The sequence below is a fragment of the Corapipo altera genome, unplaced genomic scaffold, assembly GCF_003945725.1.
Source record: "Corapipo altera isolate COAL_440 unplaced genomic scaffold, ASM394572v1 61305, whole genome shotgun sequence".
NCBI lineage: Eukaryota > Metazoa > Chordata > Aves > Passeriformes > Pipridae > Corapipo > Corapipo altera.
Window position 1 is genome coordinate 1,145,390 of NW_020884909.1, and position 19,043 is coordinate 1,164,432.

Below are 19,043 nucleotides of genomic sequence, written 5' to 3' on the forward strand. Positions count from 1 at the left end.
ATGAGTACAGGACTGGCTCAGGGCCAGTCCACATCTCACCAACACGTGCTACTCCTGGGTTCACAGGTACTCACATCTTGGTTCCTGTTAGCCTGCTCAGAGGGAACTGACCCACCACATTTAATTCCATGGGGTTTTGACCGTAACATTGTTAATACAGAAGATACAAAGGGGCAGGTGGAAGCAGGGGAAATCTTTCTCCCCTAGATGACAGTTTGCCTGACCACTACAAAGCCCCAGGACACGACGGGCTCCTGTCCTCATAGTTCCTCAGCCACCTACCTAAATTAAGCATGGTTTCTCTTTGTTTGCCTTTCCTTCCTCATCCACAAGAACAGTACCAGGCTGTTGTTTCCTGCTTCATGTCTCCTTCTCTAAGACAACATCTATTGCAGGCAGGAAGGGCTCTCTGGAGCAGACAAGGGAAGAATGGTGGCCTTTGGTGTTTGCAGGGAGTCACCCAGCACTCACTCTCTCCCAGCTGACTGCCTCAGAAGGCACCAGGGCTGCATACATTCCCTCCTCCTGGGCCTTTCCCTGGGAATGCAAACACTCCCATTCCCTTTGCCTCAAGACAAACTACCCAGCTGCCACAGCTCCAACCACCAGGGAGCCTTTCCACTGACCAAAAAGGGAGAAGACCAGCAGAGCACAGCACAGCTCTCCCAAGGCAGCGGCCTCAGGACTTGACCCAGAGAGAGCTGCTCATCCAGCCACCCCACACCTGGGCAGCGCTCACCCCACTTAAAAGGGAGAAGAGAGCACTTTGGAGCAACACTTCACAGGTGCCTCTGGAGCCAAACAGACAAGGCAGAACCTCCACACCTCTCCCTAGCTGCTCCAGCCACTGCAGCCGGTGGTCACTGAGCTCCAGAAAGGCACGGAACCAAGGAAAGACTTGGAGTAGAAGCTCACCAGGTTGAACATAGGATGCTAGCGGGCACCTTTGGTGGGATGTGGAGCTGAATAATCACCTGCAGAGGGAGTAGTCCTCTGTCAGCACCTGGCAAGTAAAACATCACCATCTCTCCTCAGCATAGTGCATACTCAAGCTACCACCAGTTTTCACACCAAAACTAGACACAAGCTTTCCTACTGCCTACTGTTTTTTTTAAAGGAAGTAAGCTCAGAGATATTGCTTTGAAATTTTTCAAAAATTACTCTTGGGAATGTTATTTTTTAAGCTCTGGTTAGTCTCTGTGTCATCAACTCCTCCTGGATATTTGCCTCAAACACCATCAAAGGCACTCTGGAACTGGAAGTATTTGACAATACCATGAAACTCACACATGAGCAAGCATACTGTTAATAATCTGAGATTGTATGAACTAAATTTGAGGATTATAGAGCAGATGTGAGAACAAACAGGTGCAATTTCCCTCCCCCAGACCAACAATCTGTCTTCTACAGAAAGGTGTGAATTCCACCAAATTTGGAATCACTGTCCCCACTACAGCTAGAGCTACTTGTTTGGATCCAAATCACTATGTATTTAGCCCAATACAAAAGCACATAACTTAGCATTAGTTCTGGGAGGGTGTTCATGAATAGTAACATTCAATCCTATCTCATGTTTTTAAAGAGGGCAATAATTCACTTTGTTGGTACAAACTGCACTGGATTAAAATAATATCTCCAGGTGAACAGTCAGCAAAGTTACATCAAACTAAACAGTGGCCATCTTGCAAAGGACCTCTGTTTAATTTGAAAATAAATTAAAAATAAAAATAAATAAATAAATAAATAAATAAATAAAAATTAAAAATAAATAAACTGAAACCACTTAATGCCTAAATAAAAGTTTGCTTGCAGGCTGGAGTTTATCATACTCTAAAGCCATTGTTTTTCCATTTGTTTGGCTTCACTTCCCACACAGAGAAGTTCTAATGGATATTAATGACCAGAGAAGGTTCACTGAGATACAAGCCAAATCCATGCTGAAAACATGGGATTTCTATACCCAAGGACTGCCAGGTCATGCCAGGAACATCTTATATGTATAATCAGTCCATCCAAAAGCACTTCCATGTAAATGGCTTATATTTGGCTATTATAATGGCTAATATAAGCTATTTGACTACCACAGGATCATCTGCTTTACAATTTACCATTAAAGCAATATGTCCCTTTCTAGACTTTGCAACCTCTGAAACAATGACCAGATATTCCCCGCCCACATAGCAGGCAGGGACTGTGACAGCAAAAAAGCTTTGCAATCTTTACCTTTTGAGTTTCACCCAGAACACAAACCAGAAGAGGCTAACCAATTTCTGTAGGGAAAACACTAGCCTACTGGGAGAGGCATGAGAACAAAGCAAATCTTCCTCTCTCCACTGTACCCCCACAGCCTGCACTCCTACTGTCACTTGCTCTGCATGCAACTCTCAGCTCCATGCACATCTCTTCCCTCCTCCCTTGCAGTATTCCTCAAGTGAAACAGATTCAGTCTGTCCTCCAAACAGACTTGGCTTGGACTGTAGCAGCCAGGTTGAGCCACACAGATGTTGTTCTTTCTCATGCCCATGTTGTCAGACTTCCCCATGAACAACATCTTTCCCCACCTGGATCTAGACCAGATTCCAATCACTGTATGCAGCACCTGAAAGAGAAGTCACATAAGAACAACGTAAAGTTCCCAACCCAGAGAGTGGATTTCCACCTTGATGCTGTGAGGGACACAGATAGTATCAGCTCCTTTGAGGGCAGCAGCAGCAGCTCAAGTGTCTCTGCACTGGGAGCAAGAAGTCAAGAGAGCACCAGTGTCCTTGAAAATTAGCCCTCCCTAATAAGTTACAGTAACTCACACATCAGGCTTCGCACAACAGGAATGTAGGAAATGCTATGCCAAAAATACTCTCCACATCAGCTGTTCTGAACAGAGCAGTGGTATCTGCTGGAGGGGCACGATGGCACATCTACTGAACAACTACATAGGATTACAATTTGGCAGCAGCATGGGTGCACAGCCTCTCAAAGAAATGTGATAGTTCCTCTCAATTTCTGTACCACTTGCACCTTCTTGGGGGAATTGAAACACTTTGTCAAGAAGTGAAGGCATGTGGGGATAAAGAGGGAGGGACCTGTTTGCAGTACCAGGTGTTGCTTAAAGTTCTGCCCTGGTGAGGAGGTTATCTTCAGTAAATAATAATGGATAAACACTGTCAAGATCTCAAGAGAAGGAAGATTCCTGAACCTACTGTTTTTAAAGGATTTAATTTACTGAGATGGGTGTTGCTCAGAAGTTGGTAACTCTTATCTGTAGTTACTTCTCAAAGAAAACAATAGACTAGGTGCAAAATGACACTTAAGAAGATCACAGCCCTTCAAACTGCAAATCTGATCCCAGTCTTGTTTACTAGATGTGAAAAGCTGAAGAAAGTCAACAGAGCATTAGAAGCAGAGAGCAGATCAGCAGCTAGTCTGCAACTGTTATATTTGCTTGGCACAAATACTGCTTGCCTTCCTAACTCCGCATTCCATACTGCACTCCTTTGATTTCTAGTAATTTCAAGCAGTTGAGAAAATAGAAAATAAGAAAAGTTTGAAAAGAAATCTTCAATTTTCCTTAGAAACCAAATGCAAGAATTTGTGAGCTCTTCCAAAAGGTGATACAGAAAATACACATCTGTCTCACAGGTATCTTTTGCATTGCACTGTTTTACTACTTCCAAGATCTGTCCTGTGTTGGAATCCACAGAAATCACTCCACATTCATCCTCCTTGCAAAACCATTCTTCCTTACTTCACACCCCCCTCCAGCAACTCCATCCTACTCTGCTCCATTAAGTGTATTCATACCAGCATCAAAGCAGCTCCTGAAAAAGATGTATTCGAAGAACAAAAGTAACAAGTTTATTAGAAAGGGATTTTTTATCTCCCACCTCCCATTTTCACTGTGATCTCTGTCTTCCCCCAACCCTCTCCCTTTTTGTACTGTGGAAAAAATCGATTAAGCTCTCTGGTATACATATTGCTGCAAACCTCATTCTCCCCCTGGATATTTCTTCAGCTGTCAGGAGACACTTGTCCCCTTTGCTAGCATTGTTGGAGTGGCCTGCTAGGCTAAGGGGGCGGGGAGAAGGGGTTAGAGCCTGGCAGATGCCTTTTTTGTCAGAGACAAAGGACCCCCTGCCATCCTCTCCACTTTTCAGTACTTTCATCCACATTGGATCAAAGTGCTGTTCTGCATATGAAAGGAACCTGGTATTATTCGCCTCAAATTAGCCTATCGCCATCCTGCTAGCCTCCAGTCTTCCCAACAAAAGCGCTCACATCTGTTCCATCATTTGCCTCATCTTCTGTTTTTTTTTTTTTTTCTTTCAGCTCTCAGTTTTTGAGGGCCATTCAATCTCTTGAATTATAGTCTGGGGGAGCATCTTCCTTGCTCTGGGATCGCTCAGCCAGACAATTTGCTTTTAATTGTCTTAAGGAGTCATGGGCTGCTTTTGGGTCCTTCCCAGCTAATAACTGCATCCATTACGGATTCCATTCAGCCTCTTCAGCCAATTCTTTCCCTCTTTCTCCTCCTTCTCAAAAGCATGTTTCTCTCCTTGCTCTTCACCTGGAGGAGACCATTGCTTCTCTGGGCCAGTGAACACTACTGCCCCAAATCAAAGCGAGCCTTAAATCAAAAGCATCATGACTATGAGAGTCAATAATCCTCCGTTGTCATGGTAATGGTCCAGCAGGCCAAGTGTTGAGAAGAAAGTAGGATTCCTCGCTGTGGTGTGGCACAGCTGACTTCGAGGTAGGAAGTCAGGACTGGCAATGTCAGAGCCTGGAAACCTGAGCCCACCTGCCACGAGGAGCCCTGCAAAAAACAGTCTGCACACACAGGCCAGAGAAGTCTTATTTTGGTATGGGCTGAAAATAGCAAAAGGAGATTTAATCCACCATCTGCAGCCTTCAGAGCAGTCTAAGTCGCTTTCAGAGCTGTTGCACCTGATGAGATGCTCCCTGTGGCCTCTGCAACAAGCTTTTATAAACAAGAGAGAAAAAGGAAGCAAATTCCCAAACTCAGACTACTTCTGTGAGAAAGATTGGATTAGAGCCATGAGCAGAGAGAGGTTTTATGAGAAACTCACCCAAGGGACAAGACATGAACAGTACAAGTCAATGAAACAAAGTGTAAACTACACTATGTTACTTATGAGCTACAAGTTTCCCATGGGCTTCCTATTATTTATGTTTGGGGTTTTTTTAGTCAAAAGCCAACATTGCAAGGAGAGGGAGCACTTTTCTCTATCAGGATCCTCCAAGACACTTAGATGACACTCTATCTCAAATCTGACACAGAGATGCTGACACAGGTAAAGGCAGTGAAGAATTCAATCTTTGGTCTGCCGAAAACAAACTTACACTAGGACATTGTATGCCAGATTCTTGTAGTGTGTCTTTTCAGAACCAAACAACAAGACACTGAAGTTTTTGGTTGTTATCTGGAATTTATATGGCAATACACAAACCAATCCTTCCTCAGCTAGGAGCTATATAAAACAAGGGAATTTAGAAGTAATCCTCTTGTTACAGAAGGATGGTTGATAATGTTGAATCAGAGGACCACTACTTACAGCAGTGCTGGAAATGCAGCTCATTTACTTGTAATAGACTGCATTAGTACCTATCCTTTTGTCTGAGTAATTTACACTGATTTTACAGTGTGAAAGGTAGTTTTTATGTTTTCACTGACAGCAGCAGAAATAAACACCCCGTTATACGCTGAACATGGAGTAAGACCAGCAGTGGAATAGTTTGTTCCCATTTCTCAGCACAGCTTGCAATTCACATCTGGACATCTACAGGACCTTGCTGGAACTTGCTCCCATCTTTCTATGGGCTAATTGCAAGGCCATGAACCTGCTGCTGCACCTCGTCCCTGGCAACTCTTCCTCTAAGCTCACTGGGATTCCTCCCTGTGCTGCAGGAATGCTTCAAGCTTTTCATGAAGTGCATCTGTGTACAGACAATCTTTGAACTGGTGATCCAGATTAGGATGTTACTAAAGAAGGATTAAACTTTTTTTTAGTTCCATCTGTATTAAATATTTTGTAAGTGTTAACAAAGTTTGCTTTTAAAACCTTCACATATGAAACTTTCACCAGATACATTTTTGCTTCAAAGGGACTAGCCCTTTGTCTAATTTTCGGGTTTCTACTGTCCTGAAGCAAAGCTCAAGGCAAAAAAAAGAAGCCCCAACAAACTACTTTCAACACACTACACTTAGAATTCCTCCTTGTCTCATACTTAGCATTTTTTCAGTTAGCAAGTCCATTTTGTTTTGGACTAGCATTGCCACATAACTCCTAAACTCAGGTCAAAATCAGACTTGGGAACACTTAACCAAATGAAAAGGAATTACTAACAATCCTGATTTCTCTTAGTATATGCTCACTTTCCAATTTACAGAACTGTCTAACCAGTACATCAGTAGTACAGGTTTCTTTCCTTTGCCTAACTATTTAGTTCACAGCACACTTAACACAACCATCTCAAAATTGGACTAATATTAAAAGAATAACTAAGTTCCAAAAGGAAAAATCTGAAACTAGGGTTTCTTGGGCTGACACTAGCTATACTTCTAAAACTCAACATCTCCAATTGATGTTTTGTTTGGCTTTTTGTTTGTTTTTAAAAAACCAACCTTCCCAGCTAATAACTGCATCCATTACAGATTCCATGCAGCCTCTTCAGCCAATTCTTTCCCTCTTTCTCCTCCTTTGGTTGGTTTGGTTTGGTTTACTTCCACTTCCTTCTTTTCCATAGGATACTCTTAAATCTAGTTGAAACAAAACTAAAATACTGAAGTTAATAAACTCTTTATTTTAACTTTTAAAAACTTACAGGAAAATTCCTTTAGAATGGAAACAATCTGGCTTTCCAACTGTAGAAAACATGTAAAAAAGGTAGAAATGATGACACATGACTGTGTTTGTGACTGTAAGGAGTAAGCTGAAGCCTTCCTATCTTCCACAGCTTTAAGAACGACATTTAGCAGTACTTTTTAATCTTCCTAAAACACAATTACTGAAACTAAACAAACTTGGTATTGATGACCTGGGATTTTGCCTCCTTTTTTTTTTTTTTTTCACTCAATCACAGATGCTCTTTGGAGTGCTGCTAGATAAAAGAAAAACTCTCATAAGTCCCCCCTTGCCTTTATTATTCTTTTATTTGTCCTTTCTACCACAGGCTATGTATACCTTAGGACTAAACTTGACAGCAGTTTGGAAGATTGCTAGAAGTAGCATGCCTTAGGAATATAGAATACTAAAGTTTGAACTTGCTCTTGCCAGTACTTCTACACCTTTTTTGGTGGAATGGAATAACTCAGAAAGAAAATTTTTAATTGGTTTCAGAAAAAAAAAATTAATTGGCTCTTTCTGCAAAACTGTTGTACATTACTTGTGTAATTCAGGTAAGCATGACTAATTCAAGACTATAAAGTTAACAGGGTAAACAACTCAGCCTTGCAACGTCATGAACAGCCCCAGACAGTTATCATGTGTCTCCTGGTATCCACACGGGGAGATCTTTGGATTTTCTTCAAGTTCTGCCAGCTGTGAAAGCTTCTTCCATATAAAACACTCAGCACTGATAAAACATTTTTCCACTCAATAGAGCAACTAGGCCAGGGCTCTGTCTGCTGTTCCAAACAGAACAACAATTTTGAACCAGTGTTTATGTTGTAGGCCACTGGAAGAATCTTTAGAGAAGGTTCTGGCCTCCAAATGGAGCACAGCAGAGCTCACGACGAACTTTTCCACAGCTACAGGGGTGAAAGGAAGAATTTATGTTCTATTTACATATTATTATACACTATTAGACTTGCCAAGAAAAATCTCAGACAAGAACTGCTAAAATGGTCCCTAGCTGGCTTCAGGCAGATCAGAGGCTGGAAGTTCTCAGTGCAAAAGCTTTCCAAGAGGAATAGCTGACAACATTTTCAAATACTGAGACACAGGCCTAAGTCTGTGCTCTTCACAGTAACTCTGAGTCCAGCCACGTAGTAAAAATACCATGTCCCAAAGTAGGATGGGAACTTATAAACCACCAGCTGTGCAGCACGAACGCCCTGAGATGACATTCTTGGGATGAATCAGCTGGCTCCACTACCACATGGCACCTCCACTTCTCTCCCTGGCTGTCCACATTAGGACACAAGCAGTGGTTCCAATTTAGCCAGTATACCAAGCTGTCTTTGTGGAAAAAATCTAAAGCACTCTGATATTCAGACCCAGGAAAACCCACCTGCTGCCAGCGCAATCAGGAAACTGCTGAGTGTTTGGTACTTCTGAAAGAAAGGCTGTTCATTGCTAGAAAGTATCTGGTGTTTTTTGTTTCGGTTTGGTTTTTTGCTTTGTTTTGTTCTTGAAAAAGATTGTTGCATGCCAAAAAGCGTGCCATAGGAATTTTAAGTGACTGTCTAAATTGAACTAATTTGCAAAAAATCTCATATCAGATAAGCTATTGGTGTAAAAGTATGGCAGATTTTAACCTGCAGACTTCTGAGCCAGTTTCAATGCATCCAAAGCCAGAAGAAAAGATTTTTATTTCCCCCACTAATCCCAGGACTTGTCCAACTTACTACAGACCTTTACTATTTTGCTTCTCTTGCTGCCTACTTTTAAAAATAAAGGTGTTAAATCACCAAAATATAACTGCAGTCCATCAGGATATGAAGTCAGAAGGATGCCAGTTCAGTTTGGATCACAGAAGTGTCTACGGATGCTGCCACTTGGCAGGGACTAAAAAAAATCAGAGAAAAAATTAGTCAGGCAAAAAAGCCATGAGAATATTTCTGAACTCAAAACTTTCAGACCAACTGAACAGAAATTTCTCAATCTTCTCAGACAACAAGGTAGACAACAGTTCCAACAATGAGATAAGCCCATTTTCTTTAGCACTTCTGAGCCCTACATAGTCAAACAATTTTGTTTAAGGCCGGAGCAGGTCACCTACCCCACGGGAAGTTCCAGCACATGGACACACACACTTACTGTCAGGTTAAGTGTCCTGGGTAAACATTTGCTCAAGCATCTCTGAGAAAAGCAGAGGTATCTGTCAAGAGCTCATAATTTTCACAAAGGCACCATGATTACCTAAGTCTGACTGTTAAGATTAAAATGGCCTAAGATAAGCAGGCAGGCTCTGGGGTGTGATGAAATGAACAGTAACAAGAACAAAGTATGTCAAGATTTATCTCATGGGCACGTTATACTTTGACTTAAGAAGTGAACAACTGGGTATTTTTCCTGGGTTAGCCAGGGCAATGCTTTTTCAGAAATAATGCTGAAAACCTGCAGTGCAATTGGTATCAACCAGCAACTCTCTGCAAGGAAAAAGTGCAAGAATATATTGGCTAAAAGTCTGTAACTTTCAGCATTAAAGCAAAAAGCTCCGGTGCACTCAGAATTGTGCGAAAGATTTTAAAGGTTTAATGGGATGTGAATCATCATCCTCTGAATTTTCAGTTTTGGAAATAACAAACAATATTTTACAATGGCAGTTGCTTGGTGAGTATCTTCTAAAACTATGACAGAAGAAAAACAACATGCAGGTAATCAGGGAAAAATAATTCAAGCTGCCTAAGCTAGACAAATTCTGACAAGCTGTACTTATAGAGTAATGGGACCTTTTTTAGGGACTCCCAAGTGATTCAGTTCCCTTTTTTGGACAAAAACCCTCAAGAAGGTCTGTACAGTGTAGGCATAAGACTCGTACTACAAAAACTCTAGTCTGAAAACTTACACTTGAATGACAACACAACACAGTACAAAGTCCTGGGTTAAATTTTATTACTATACTATTACTATCCACTCCAAAGATCTGCAGAAGGATGCCTCCCTCCTGAATCATTGCACATTACACCTCGTTACGAGTGTGTGCCTTCTCTGTGTCAGGCAACGCCTACCAGAACTCCTTAGGCTTATGTTTCCTCAGTTAAAATCTGAGATGCAAGTCCACAAGCGATGTGTCTACACAGTGTTGTGACATTGGATTAAGGATGATAGAGTTCAGAGATTACCTCACTCTGGATTGTGACAAACATAAAGCAGCTTCTCATCCCTTCAAATATTCTACGTATCCCACCACATAGAGCTCCTACAGGGTTTTTTTAAATATTCACTTACATGAAAGGACTCCTCCCAAACTCATATACAAGGAAAATAGAGTTGGCATTGAGAAACTTGTGTCAAAATCCATCAAACAGAATGCAGAAGCTCTTATAGTCATGAATTCCTACAAATTCTCCATTTTACCATCTTAGAAAAATGCCGTCCTATTGACATTTATGACTCATCTGCAAACTTTCTAACTAGCAACAATTCCTGAAGCAAAGTTGCCTCCTAAGAATAGGACATCTGGTGCTTGCCAGCCTACAAATTGTGATTCCCAAGTAGGGAATCTTTTACCACAGTCATTAACAGTGAGGGACCCCACTGGACTAGCCCTTCTCAAAGACTACCTCACCAGTATGACCCAATACATAATGCACCCTTTATCACAGTGTTTTTCCACTGCATCCTATCAGGATACTGTTTTCAGTTGTGCTCATTTGCTCTTCACAGCACCCTAACTCCAAACCTCCCTTTCCTTTCTAGTAGCTACTCTTTTCTCAGGTGCATTAGCTTCCTTTCTTACTTGAGCTCATATTTGGGGTTTTTTGCCTCCTTACAATGAGCAGGACAGGGTACTCCCTGAACACAGAAAAAGGTCAATATCACTTCTTGCCTCATTTTTCCAGAGACAGCAGTAGTTCAGCTGGGAAGAAAAGCACACGAGAGCCCTGTTGGTGTAGGAATCTTCCTAGACATTGCCCTAAGAATATTCATCCAAAAACACTCGTCAACCAATATCAGACATGAGTTGCTCTCAATCATGCCAGTCATCCAGGCTCTGCACCATTCAAGATCAAATATGGCTAAATGCAAACCTAACAGGACAGCAGAGATTTCCTGTTCAGAATATGTCATATTTATTATGTTGTTAAACACGCTTGGTGTTGAAAAGTAAATTCACAACAAATATCTTGTTAGGAAAACATATAAAGAGTAACATCTGCTTGTGACAGATAAAACAAGAAACAAAATCACCATCCCTGAGAACAGCACTTCAAACTCTTATATAAAGCTCAAAAAAACTGAAATCTGGTCAAACCTCGAGAACCTACTGAGCGGTTTGGAATTAATATAAAAAGAAAATTTAAGTTTGCAAAAAGGTTTCAGAAGCCACTGGATGCTTTGCAGATTAACCCCCCTGCGATCTCTGCAAGCCCAGTGATGATTTATGAACTACTGTGGGTGCACATGTGAATTTCAAAGATAGAGGGCATTAAAGCCTTTTGTCATGTGCATGCACCACACTCTCCAAAAATTCAGCCCTCACAAGCTACAGACTTCCAGCTGAGCAGTGCTGCAAATTAAGTGTAATGCTTGCTAGTGTCTCATTTGATGGTTTCTACTTGCTTCTTGCACTCATAAATAGGATTTCACACTATATAAGCACACTGAACTGGTTCTGATACATTGGCTGAAGCCTCTCTTCTGGCTGCACAAACCAAAGCTCTACGTAAATTATCATCCTTTTCCATTCCAAGCCCCTGCTTCCAGTCTCCCCCCTCTGCTTGTTTGTGTGTGACCTGCTGTCATTCATTTTGATTGTTTGACTATCCAAATAAGCCACAGAGTCAATGAAAGCACCTTGGTGGGCTGGAGACCTGACAAGCTCAGTCAGAGCTCGCTCCATTTGATGTTCCCGGTTTTCTGCTGCTCCAAAGGTAGGAAGAAGTATAGGGTCCATTCCTGATGGTCACATGCTAGTGCTCAACTTCATATGCTAACTGCTCTCACATTTAGTTTTTATAAGGCTGTCCTTACCTCCGGGACACAACAGCAAAAGGTGTGAATATTTCAGTATGAAATTTAAGTTGCAACGGTGAAGCATCAGATTCTTCTGACATGACACTATTGGTTCTCTGCCAGGTGACAAGAAGCACCATGGTAGGAAGTGCTTGCACACCCATCCATAAATAGTGAGAGTGAGATCAAAGGGAAACAACTCACTCCTTTGGTATGGCCTCTGGTCAGCATCAAAGCTTAGTACCAAGCCCAGAACCCCAATCCTTTGCAGCCCCTACTGCAACCCCCCTGTTCAATTCCTTTCAGGAGACCTTTCAGGTGAAGTAAACAGCACTGTTACCTGACAACTGTCCTGCTTGCCTTGTTCACACCAGGACATTGCAAGCTTACAAACACAAAAACAACAGCACCACTGCTTGAAAGTTCAAACCTGAGTCATACACCAGGCTCACAGTCAGTATGTCCAACTGTATACCTATTCCTAAGCAGTTCAAATGAAGTAAAACAAAACTTGAAGGCTGTATTCCCTCAAATAACCTCTTTATTCTCTATCCTTCTCTATGGAAACTGACAAGTCATTCCAGCTATGGGACATGGGACTTCTCCCAAGTCCTCTTTTTGCAAGAAAGACGGTAAAATAAATGTCAGTCCAAATCCTAACTCCGCTCTCTATCTGCCTGCTAGAAATATCCAGCCTCTGCTGGAAACATATCACCTCTCTGTAGAGGCCCTTAGAAAATATTATTAACACCTTTGTTTTGCAACCAGGAAGGAACATAGAGATAATTTTACTTATGTTTCAGTTAATCAAGCCCTAGGGTCTCAATTTCCTCAGCAATCCCATAATTCTGGTTCAGAGGCCCTCAGAGTTTTGTCAGCACAATCTTTTATCTTGAATGGCCCCACAAAACTTAAAAGTCACTGGGCCCACCCTCAGTACATTGTGTCAAGGATGTACTTGGTGCAGCTCAGTGTTGATTTAAATTGTGATGAGATAGAGCAGTCATTCAAGGACACCACACGATGGTACATGGAATGACTCCCCATTTTGAAAACCACCATAAAAAAAAATATCAGACACAAGAAATCATGAAATAAAAAAAATAATACCTCAAGCCTATCACAATTTTCTTCTGTGCTGATGGAATTGTTGCCACAGCGTTGCAGAAAATGATCTGCAATTCTCCACCACCAGAAAGGGCTAATTCAATTTCAATTCAAAATAGCCGAAAACCGTAGTTTGATAGAAGTGCTGACATATTTGACCTTTTGTAACATTTGAAATCGTTTTATTTGAACTTTCAGCTCAACAATTTCCAAGGACATGGCTTTTATATTGTTACAGACTGTTACTACATTTCCCTAGACCAGTTTCCTTGTATCTCACTTGTTTTCCATGAATGTCCGAGAAGGTTGCCTAGCAGTTGGTAGTATCCTGTGCCAGTTCCTTTAGAAGCCTTGGCTGCATGTGTCTGCTCCTCCTGCTGGTTTTTAAATGGTTAGTTTTACCAGGTATCTTCTAACCCTCCCCTCATCAGTAACATGCTGGCTAAACCAATATCACTTCTAAACAGCACTGTGTTTTAGCAAAAATATTTGCTTACTTCAGCCTTTCTGCCATGCTCAGATACTCCAAAGATGTTCTTTGCAGAGCTGCTCTCTTTTTAATTTCCTCTACTACCTCCACAACTTTTGCTCCCCAGCTGCAAAGTGGAGCAATGAATATTTCTGCATAACAAGGGAAATCACACCAGTGCAGACCTGCTGGTGGACAGTTCTCAAAAAACCTGGCCACCAGAAAAACTATTTGAAACATTTCTTGCTTCTGCCCATTCCATTTTCTTATCGCACTCATTAGACTACGTGGCTTTATCGACATTAGGAGTAAATTCCTCACTTAATAAGTCAAGTGAAAAAATGCTAAATGAGCACAAATCTGTACAGTCAATTTCCTTAATTTGGAAGGGAACATAAGTAACAAAGCATCAGCTGCGTCAGCAACTGGTTTGGTTAAACAGAGAAAGTCTTCTGAAACTTTTACCCTAGTTTTGAGTGGCAGATAGGCATTTACAGGCTGCTAGAGGGGGTGGGAGGGGGCTAGTAAAAAAGGAAGTCCCATGGACCTCTTCTGTAAAAAAACTATTAAATTCCTAACTGCTGACACAAGAAAATACCTCTGTTATTGTCATGAGGGCCTTCATCTTCAGTCCTGTTCTCTTTAAAAACCCTGTAATGGAGAATGGGGTGTCTTTCAAAGGTGTTGGCAAACGCTACAGCTAATACATCAAAAATCTGTTGCAGAAAGCACACACTGTAGAAAGGGAAAATAAAACCCAAGCCAATAAACAGTCCAAATGCTACCATCAGGTTCCCTTTTCAGTGTCACCAGATGGATGCACCAAGCCTGTTGAAAGTAGCTCATAAAGAAATACCATAAAATTGGACCATGGGCTGGCTGCTGGCACTAAAGCTTCTAACTGCAGAAGTCCTCATCTGCAGATGTGAAGCATCATGATCTCAGACACGCTGCTGCAGCTATTCAGGACGGAGCTCCCAAAACATTTCCTACTTCTCTTTCCATACAGCAATGCACAGCAAACATAGACTTGGGCTTGACAGCACCCTGTGCTGCTAGGCACGGCTATATCACAGCTTAAGGAGTCTGCAGTCACACATGGCTTGTGGCTGGTGCAGCACTGCAAAAAGTCAGACACAGTGATACAAGCAGTCTGCCCAGCATTACTGCCCAAATTAATACAGCCGAGTGAACTGAAATGCCATAATCCTTCCACATGTCATTTTATTCTTCATATGTTCTGACACTATTTGATAAGTATTTCCTATCCAGCAAATGCTTATGGGATTTACTAATTTAATGGAATTAATGTGTGATTACAATGAATTTGCCACATTTCTGACAAATTTGGGTCTAAAGACTGTCATATCTCTTGAGCTTCCAAACCAAAAAGGCACTGAAATTAAAGGACTTTTCAGACTTACAAACAGGCAACGCATTTAACCAAGCTAATCTATGAGGTCTTCCCAGGACAGGGGCTCTCACTGTAAACTGAATGTGCCTTTCTGCAACAGACTAAGGAGCTGGAGCTAAAAATAACAAAATTGATTGTGAACATCTGAATCTCTATCTCAGTACATGAAGATTTATTGTGACAAACACATTTTGGTGTTTTGGGTTTTTTTGTGTGTGTGTTGTTTTTGTTTTGGTTTGAGGTTTTTTATTTTATTTTGATTTTGGTTTTGGTTTTTCTTTTGGGTTTGTTTTATGAGGACTTTAATTTCAAGGTTTAGAAGGTCATCAGAACTGTTTCTTTGGAAATAGAGCAATATTTCAAAACAGTTATGGTTAAATGAAAGGATAATCTGAGAAGGATCAAATCAAAATTTTGGAAGAAAAAAATCAGAATCAGTATACAAATAAACATGAGTCAATATTGGGAAGGTAGTCATACCATCATAGGAGCTGCGCGTGGCAGGGTACCAGAAAAGTTATGAATCAGCAACACGATGCTTTTGCTGAAGACAGTTTCTAATAGTGTAATATTACTGGGAAGTAATTAGGCTGTCCTATCTCATCCTGTCAAGGCCTCTACCAGTCTCTTGTATCCTATTTTGGACACAACTGGGACACAGATTCCAAAGGAGAAAAAGAAGACTGTTCAGAGTTTTGGAAACATAAGCTACAGGAGAGGATGAAGATATTGACTTAGTCAATTCAGAAAAGGGAAGCCTGAGGAAGGAGATAGGCATCACCACAGTTCACTTTGCCTAAAAAAGGTAGTTAACAAATTAAAAGGTCCTCAAGTTATGGTCCGCAGCTTGGGGACAAGAAGACATCAGGTCAGCTTGCAACAGCAAGTATTTTAGGTATGAGGGGAAGCTAAGATTGAAAGGAAAGAAGAAGGGATGGATTCCCCTGGATCACCGTACAGTTTCTGCCACTGAATTTAAGACATCATCACCCTGATTTCTCAGGCATCATTTTGGTGTACTTCTGCTTTGGGACAAGAATTAGATTTCCCCAGACCCAGCAGGTCTTTTTAGCTGTAATAACCAAATGCTTTCACACTTCAAGTACCTGCTTCTTCAGGTGAGAAGACAGTAACTGGAGACAGACACACGGCTGTTAAGAGAGGCTATGTGTGCTTGGCAAAACTTGGACACAAAGCACACCTAGTGCTTGTTTTAGACAGTAAAGTACAATACTACACACTACCCTGTATTCAGACAAAAAAAAAAAAAAAGGCAAAAAGGAAGCGAACTCTGGTTTTTATAAACTGTATTAGAAAGCATGGACAAAAACATGCAGGGTGCTTCAAACTGGTATTTCCTACTACAGTACTATCAGTTGAATTTTCAAAGTCCATCTCCATTTTGAACTGACAATACACTTGTGGATTTTTGCTTTTTAGAATGTTTGTTGCCTTATTTTCCCAGTTATCTCTGAAACATTCTCCATCTTCTAAGTCTAAACAAGAATGTTCAGGACAAAGTAGCTAAAGTGATGGCAGAATACTGGATCTTTCCAAACCTGAAAAACTAATCATGGAAATTAAGCCAAAAGTTACATTAAATGATAGGTTGCCCCAATCTCTACTCTTTTTTGCATATTTGTATCTGCCTATTAAAAAAGTTTCAGCAGCTGCTGTAATTTGAAACTAAAATTGGTTAAAACCCAAATATTGCATGCACAAAATTAAGAGCCATCTAGTGCGGTGAAAATAAATACATGCAGAGAGAAAGTCAATGATCAAAATAATATGATAACGTTCCCAAAGATAAATTTCTATGGAAAAGCATATTTTTCTTGCTAATTTTGTTAAACTCAGCAAACCCACAAGATCTGAAATGTTTCTGTTTGTTACATGACAGAACAATTTCATCTTGGAGATTGTTTACAAAGTGCTGGTTACAGCTTTCTCTGAATCGTGACACCTGATGACAGTAAGATCATCCACATCATATGAGCTCAGTAGCAGTCTGCAAACCAGCTGAGTCACGAATTTTAGTAACTGCCAACTGCAGGCCCTTCATTGGTTCTTCAATTTCAATTTTATTAAATTAATTAGCTTGGTCAGTTTATCTTATAAGCCTACTTAAAGTACCAAGTGTCATTATTTAATTAGCTTTTAACTTAGGTTACTGAACAGAAATCATTCATGCATATCCACAGAGCTCAGAGGCCACTTAACTTGTTCCTGTAGCACAGACAGATTCACAACATATTTCTAACAACCACAAAAGATTGCTGAAGGTGTGACTGCAGCCAATGGACTGCATTAACCTCTGCCACGCATTGATCCCACACACTAGTCTTGGGGGCAGAGGAAAAAAACAAACAAACAAACATCAAAATAACAAGCCTTACAAGGAGAGTTCTGATTTCACAGTACTCCAATCCCTTTTGACAAATCATCTCTCTGCCAGACCCTGTCTTTCTCAGATCCTCTTCATACGTTTAACTTGCCAGCACACTGCTGCTCCAGCTCACTGTGCCCACATGCACAATCCCCCCCACTTGAACACGGATGCATACCACCAAGGGAAGTCCAAAACCCATTTCAGAACAGTGGTATGAAGCAGCTGAGGCTGCTCCTCAGCACTGAATGGCCCCAGTGGAGATGGATGTAGGACACCTACCTTTCCTCTGAGACTCAGACGTGGTAGGCAACCAGACACTCTGCACTGGTGCCCAGTCCTGATGTTGCTGAGGCAGAGCAGCGGCTGCAAGGCTTCACCAGTGGTAGCAAGCTTACACTTAGACCACACACAAAAAAAGCCAGTGCTGCAGCAACATCAGCAGCACCTAAAGTGGCATCTCTAACACAGGTTAGCAATCAGCAGGCTGCAGCAGGAATGGCTCCTGCAGGAGGGGACTGTTAGGAGAGGCTGCAGATCAGAAGCAAAAGCCAAATCTAAATCTTGGTAGCAGACAGAATTTGCTGCCAAGGTGTTGCCTATTCTTACCATGTGTGTATGTTTCCCTTGACTGGAATGGCACCAGCCACTCTTATCTTCCCCAAGAATCATAAAAGTTCACATGATTACAGGAGACAAAAACAGACAGAAAAAAATTCTGTGCTACAGCATTTACACTGTCCTCAAATTCTCCACGAAATTGCTTGCAACTCTGAAGTATATCCAGAAATCTTCTTTCAGTGCAGATGATAATCTTCATATTTACCTTCCTCGGTACTGACTTTCAGAGCAATTCACAAGTAGGCAGTTCCAGTTTTTGCCTACTGCCTTACACAACCAATGACTTGAAAGCCCGGGAGAATTCTGCATACAACAGCTGGATGTTTTAATGACTGCCAAGATACCAAGCTGATATGGTTTGAAGCTGGCTCCCTGCCAAGTCTCCAAACCTTACCACCAGAAGTCCCCCCCCCCCCAAACCTCAGGGAGAAGAGGGAGAAAAACAACCAACTAAGAAATAACCCGAAACGAGAGAGACAGCTAAAGTGATATATATAAATATATTTACACTTATATATATATATCTTTTAAAATATATACAATTTTCACAAGGGAAGGGAAAGGGAAAGGGAACAAAACCAAAATTATATATATATATATATATATATATATATATATATATATCCCAAATCAGTAGCCCGAGATCTAGTAACTAGAGAGTTAGCAAAGGAAATATATCACCACTCTCCTTGGGACAACTGAGAGTTGCTCCGGGACGATCGCCGGCAACCTCCGTCTCCCAAGGTCGACAAGGCCTCACCAGGCCTCGCTCCCCAACACAGCAGACTCAACAGCAGGGAACCTGCACCTCCAAGCCGCCGGAAGGAAAGAGAGCAAAAGCCTCTCCTCCTTTCTTCTTATAATCTGGCTTACGTAAAAATCGTAGGGAATACTGGGTAAATCTGGCCCCTTCCTTGGTTACAAACTGGTCACCAAGGAAGGGCTAGCCCAAACCACCACACAAGCAAACACATGTTCTGGGAAATGCTGGGCTGAAGGAAAACAGAGCTATCAGAGTTGAAAAACAAGCCTAGAAATTCAGCACAACCAGCTTTCTGAAAACCACAGCAATGTTTTTCAAAACTGGTTCTCCAAAGAGAATCAACCTATGACTAAGTTCTTATATATAAAGATTTTAAAAATTCTGTGCCTCTTTCAGCCCAATTCAAAATTATTGGGAATCAGTAC

At 41.3% G+C, this 19,043-nt stretch overlaps 1 protein-coding gene across 1 annotated transcript in view; it reads right to left on the reverse strand.

Moving 5' to 3' along the window:
* TRABD2A (TraB domain containing 2A) overlaps positions 1 to 19,043 on the reverse strand; it is a 68,739-nt gene that overhangs the window by 25,980 nt on the left and 23,716 nt on the right. The window lies entirely within an intron of this gene.